Source organism: Dipodomys spectabilis, unplaced genomic scaffold, assembly GCF_019054845.1.
Source record: "Dipodomys spectabilis isolate Male_0828 unplaced genomic scaffold, ASM1905484v1 ptg000363l, whole genome shotgun sequence".
Lineage (NCBI taxonomy): Eukaryota > Metazoa > Chordata > Mammalia > Rodentia > Heteromyidae > Dipodomys > Dipodomys spectabilis.
Window position 1 is genome coordinate 307,045 of NW_024871040.1, and position 6,000 is coordinate 313,044.

Below are 6,000 nucleotides of genomic sequence, written 5' to 3' on the forward strand. Positions count from 1 at the left end.
CCCAAACCAAAAAAACACTAAGGTATAACTTTTATTGATTGAATTTTATTGTTTGAAAAATATGCCTCAATAAAATTAAGTATTTAAAAATATGCTTAACAAAGTGTATGCTCTGAAGGGCCAGTAAACCTCAGCAAGTTTGTCTTTGTAATCAGGTTGTAATGGTCTCCTACATAGAAAGAGAATTCATTTAAAATAAATAATTCAATAAATACATAAATTAGTTATCAGTACTCCATGCTTTGGTAAAATTTGGCCTTAAGGAGACATTAAAAAAAGAATAAACCAGATCTTGCTGGCACAGTTCCGTGATCCCAGTCTACTCTGGAGGCTGACTTCTGAGGATCATGGTTCAAGCCAGAACATTAGGAAAGTGTGGAAGACTTTAATCTCCAATGAACCAGCAAAAAAAGCCAGAAATGGAGCCATGATTCAAGTGCTAAAGTGCTAGCTTTGAACACAAAGCCAAATGAGAATTCAAGACCTGATTTCAACTGTCAGTACCTTCTTCCACAAATCTACAAGAAAAAAAACTGAAAATGAAAAAAAAATCCATTTTCTTTCACCATTTGTTTGATATATGTCATCTAAAATTGAAATATATAATACACTGTCCCTGTATCTTATAAACTTGAAAAAAAATATATATATATACACACACACACACAACCTCCTTTTCCCCTGTATTTCCACAACACTGACATGCTGAAAAATTTTGTATTTTTTCAAAACTTGCTGCAAACATTAAATCTACTTTGCCAAGAAATGATTGAGCAAGAAGGCATGCTACATTCCAATGCAATCAACCTTCTCTACATTAGCACCAAAATATTTGGAGTGCCAGTTGCAGAAGCTGTTTGGCAATTATGAAATGAGAGCTGGATTCACACCATGTCATTTTTTTCCACTTTCTTTTATTGCGCCACCTTAGAAAATAGAAATGTAACATCGATTGTGAAAATATTTCCTTCATCATCGAACAACACCTAGATCTAATGGGGAGGATTGGATGATTTCCCAATGCATCCTTCTTGCTAGAAGATTATGTGCATACAGAAATGAAAGGTGTGTGTGTGTGTGTGTATGTATTCTATTTTCATAATATTTTAAAATGTTTGCTTTTTAGTGTTTCATTATGATAGTTCTAGTCATGAATACAATTTATCATAATTAACCTCTCCCCTCTAGGATTCTGCTTCTTCTTCAAATGATTTCTGCACCTTACAATGTTCTGTTTTCATATAGGCATATAAAGTACATATACACATTTTCATCCTCCACTATATCTCTAGGTTTTCTCCTCTTTCTGTGTCTGCCTTCCCTCAATAGAGGATGTTTTACTTTTCTTTTGTTTTTTTCATTTCCTTTCTTAGTTTAATGTTATTGTTAGGGTGATGGACAGAGGAGTTTCAGTCACATATGTCAGGTATGTCAAACATTGTTATCCCCCAATTTCATTTTAATGTATATTAATTGTACAAAGTACTTTCACCATGGTATTTTACATATTTAGAGATTGAATTTAGTCAGATTAACCTCCCTTATTCACTATCCTTGATTCTTCTGTCTCTTCTAAACTCCTATTGTTCAATAATCAATAACATTTAAATTAAATAATGTATTTTCTGATGCTTATTTTGTGACTTCTTGACATTCTTAGAAATGCACTATGGCTTTTTCACACTGTATGATATTATCCTGAAGACATTTTCAAACATTATGCACATCTCAAATTGCTCACCTTTCTGCATCGGTGGTGAGGACTGAGAGTCAACAGAGACTGTCACAGGAAGTCTATGCCTCTGCACAGAGGGCAGACATGAGGCTCATTATTGCCACTGTGATTTCAAAGAAGGTTCATCTAATTCACATTGTTTCTGTATCCATTTGAAATAACATTTCACGATGCAGGGCACCGATATCAAATACAATGTAAACAGGGATTTACCATGGGGGAAGAACATACAAGAGAAACAAAAAAAATCACATAGTACATTTTAGATATAGTAAAAAACAATAGCAAGAAAGGTATGTGTCCATATCTTGGGGTTCATTTCACTTAACATCATCTTATATGGTCATATGTACATAGCTTTTCTGCTAGTCCTCGACTTATATGAGTTATTACAAATAAGGGAAAACAAGGATACAGGATGATCCATTGTAACAACGAGATGTAAAGACACTATGTAGTAAAGAAACTTTACAACTTGGAGGGGGAGGTGGGAGGTGGGGAGGTGGGGTGGGAAGGGATGGTAGGGGAAAAACAAAGGAGGAGGTAACAATGTTGGATAGGAAATTTACTCATCACCCTACTCATGTAACTGTAACCCCTCTATACAATATTTTTACAATAAAAAACATAAAAAAAGAAATAGCATTTCACTGTTCGGTTGTCCTGAGTCACTGTTAATTTCTCCTGTTTCAATAAAGGAACAACAACAACAACAAAAAAAACAAAGATGGTCATAAATGGGGATTATTGTACACACCTGTAATTCCAGACCTCTGAAGGCTGAGGCAGGTTTGTGAGTTCATGGCCAGTCTACTCTGCACAGGAAGACCTTCACTGCCACTTGTAAATAAAAAATATATATATAAATAAAAGAGAAAGAGAAAAACAAAATAGGGAGGAGAAAATATTGCTAGTGAGAAAATACTTGCTATTGTTCCTACAGTATTTATAATGTACCATATGATTTTTTTGTTACTTTGTATGTTACTCCCCCAGGGTATAACCTCTGTTTTCACTGTATTTAATGTAGGTGCCCTGCATCTTGTATATACATTTCTCTAGCTTGGGGAGGGGAAGGGAAAAAACAAAATGTTTAACTAGGGATATAGGTTGACCCATTGTAACAATGAGATGTACAAGACACTCTGTTGAAAAATGAACTTTACAGGGCTGGGAAGGTGGTTCTGTGTTAGAGCGCTTGCCTTGCAAGCATGAGGCCCTGTGTTCGATTCCTCAGCACCACATAAGCAAAAAGAAAAATGCCGGAAGTGGCGCTGTGACTCAAGTGGTAGAGTGCTAGCCTTAAGCTGAAGAGCTGAGGGACAGTGCCCAGGCCCAGAGTTCAGGCCCCACTACTGGACCCCTCCCCCCAAAAAAGAACTTTACAATTTAGGCGGGGGGGGGGGGGGGGGGGGGGGGGTTGTGGATTGGAAGTTGTGTCGTTTTGGAAGTGGGAGGGAAGGGAGGATAGGGGAAAAACAAAAGAGTAGGTGTACTTGATTGGAAATGTACTCATGATGTTGTTCATGTAACTGTAACCACTCTGCACAGTATTTTCACAATAAAAAACTTACTAAAAACAAGAAAATTTGTATTGAATGGATTTTTCTTACTGCAGAAGAGATCACTATAATTTTACTAAAAAAAAACTTTTTAAAGTAATTTCTTTGATTATAGATGATATCCAAAGCTGCCAAGCTTGTCAGCAATATCACTTCCATCCCATTTGCACAGTTGCCTAGTAACATATGAGTGAGTCCCATCCATCTCTGACCCACCTGCATGGTCTTGCAACCTCTCTCCTGTGGGAGTCAGACTTGGGTTAGCCACCATGCCAATCCCATTATTAACTGCCGTCTTTGCAAGTGAAAACAATGTTTTAAAAAAACGCTCACAGGGCATAAGAGAGCAAGGCATGATTGGCTCTGAGAGATAAAGTGGGCTGAAGCTGTATTACAAAACTGTTATTTAGACAGAGTTGACAACTTCATCCATAGTCACTCTCCCTTGAAGACTGACAGAAACACAGACTCCCGTAAACCAGTCTGGCAAAGAAAGCTATGTGGATGTCCAGTGATTCTGACCTTTTATTCTGTAGATGAGATAGCTGAAGCTCTGGCAGGAAAGGGGACAGGTCCCATGGGGACAAAATCCAGGTGGTGGTGTCCATGCAGTGATAATGCTCCCTTGTCATCCTGGTGTCATCTCTCAGTCTGTCCACATCCAGTTGTGAACTCCTGGGGAGTAGTCTATGAAGAGATAAAAGGGGAAATGCGGTTCTTTGATCAGTTTCTCAGGAAGTGCTGAGACTCATGTCAGGCAAAGTGACATTCTTTTTCTATTGCTGGATTTTCTGAATTGTCAATATGCCAATCATTTGACTTAAGTAAAATAACCGTTTAGACTGTAGAGGGACATTTCATTAAAAAATATTGATCAAATATTAGCATCCTCACACTAGCTAATTTGGAATGGATGAGGACTCGGTAAAGATCAAATTTTTAACCCTTGTTACCACACCTCAGGTCCTTCACCATTATCTTTATATCTCTTCCTTGAGCACACATTAAAGGAACACTGTCCATCTTTTCTCCTGCAGCTCCTGTGTCAGCAGTCTATCACATCCTTCCTGAATTATCCCAGTAAATCCTCATTGGTGTTCTCCCAGCTCCAGCCTTCCCTCCAACAACTCCTTCCCTCACAGATACACACAGAGTTTGTACCACATCAGGGAAATGAATTCTGTGAAAATATAGTGCTACTGACTTGTCCAGTGGCCCAATATGCCTCCCTCAGAGATGCCTACCATTCCTACTGGAATCAAGACAAGATGGAAGGTTGGAGAAAGCAGTTTATGGAAGGGATGGAGATGCCACATACTTGTGGGTCCATTCCTACCACTGCCTGAGGAACACATCACACAATGTTTCATTGGATCCATGCAAATTCTTTCTAATAAGACAAAGGTGGACTGAAGATGGATTTTGTGGGCTCCATGAACATAAGACATATCTATTATATAGCTAAGTCCCAAAGTAGAGTTTTCATGGATGATCTGTACAAAAAGATGCTATTTAAGAACGCAAGAGGAAGTGTTGCAAGGCAAAGTAAAACAGAAAATGATGCTCTTCCCTATAGATGGACACTTGGAGATGTACCAGGCACGGTGGCATATTGATACCTAGGACTATGCCTTGCAAGTTCATTTGCTTCAAATCTGCAAGGTTACACTTCTCTTTTGCAACAATAAATAAGTAAAAAGGTTTGAAAGAACAACATTCTTGTGCTATCCGAAAGAATTCTGGGCCAATGAAAACACTTGCCATGTTTCCGCATGCTGAAGACTGCATTTAGGTTTATCTACTCCCCCTCTTTCTCATTCAATATAGGGGCCATCAACCTCTCTATTTCCCAAGGTCTTGAATATTTCCAAGCCCTACCTTTGGGAATCACGAGCAAGCTTGAGGAATGGATGGAAGAAAAGAAGAAAATTAGGGGCCTGGTAGAAGCAATGGGGGTTAAAAGGCCATGGAAGAATGGAAGTTGGAGTGAAGATGAGAATGAGAAAGAGTAAGAGAAAGACTGATGAAGAAATATGCTTAATTTAGAGGTAGAGAGATGGAATAAAGACTCATTTTTCCACCAATGTTTACTGCTGTTAGTCTGAAGAGACATTGGGGAGTTAAGGCCAATCTGCCACTCTCTCTAGCCCTTGTTTCCTAATATGGTAGCTACTTAAGAGGAGATTTTTCTCTTAGGTAGCTTTGCACCTGAGCATCCCTCCATGTTCCTTCATAAAGGACTTAGGCCTGCTTGGCTAGGTAAAAGATAACAGCAAGGACCAGCTCCAATATGGCAGAAAGAGGACAAGATGCCTGAGGGGCAGGACCCAGCAAGATGATGCATGCAAATCTCAGTGTAGTAATGACTCAGTAGAGACAGAGAAACCAAGGAGACTCCCTGCAGCACATATCCAAACCTAGACCCACCAATTGGACCAGGCCATGCCTCAGAGGGAGGAGTCAAGACTCTATACATACTGGACTAGTATGGGCAGGATGGACAGGAGACATTAGACTCCTGGACCCATTCTTGTACAAGGAGTCTGTTTGGATGTTTCTTTCACTGTTCGTATTGCTGTTTCTTTTTTATCTGATTTGGGGAAGGGAAGGGGAAAACAAAACAAAATGCTGAAAGAAGGACAAAGGATGACCCATTACAACAATAGTACTCACAAGACACCATGTTGGAAATCAACTTTACAA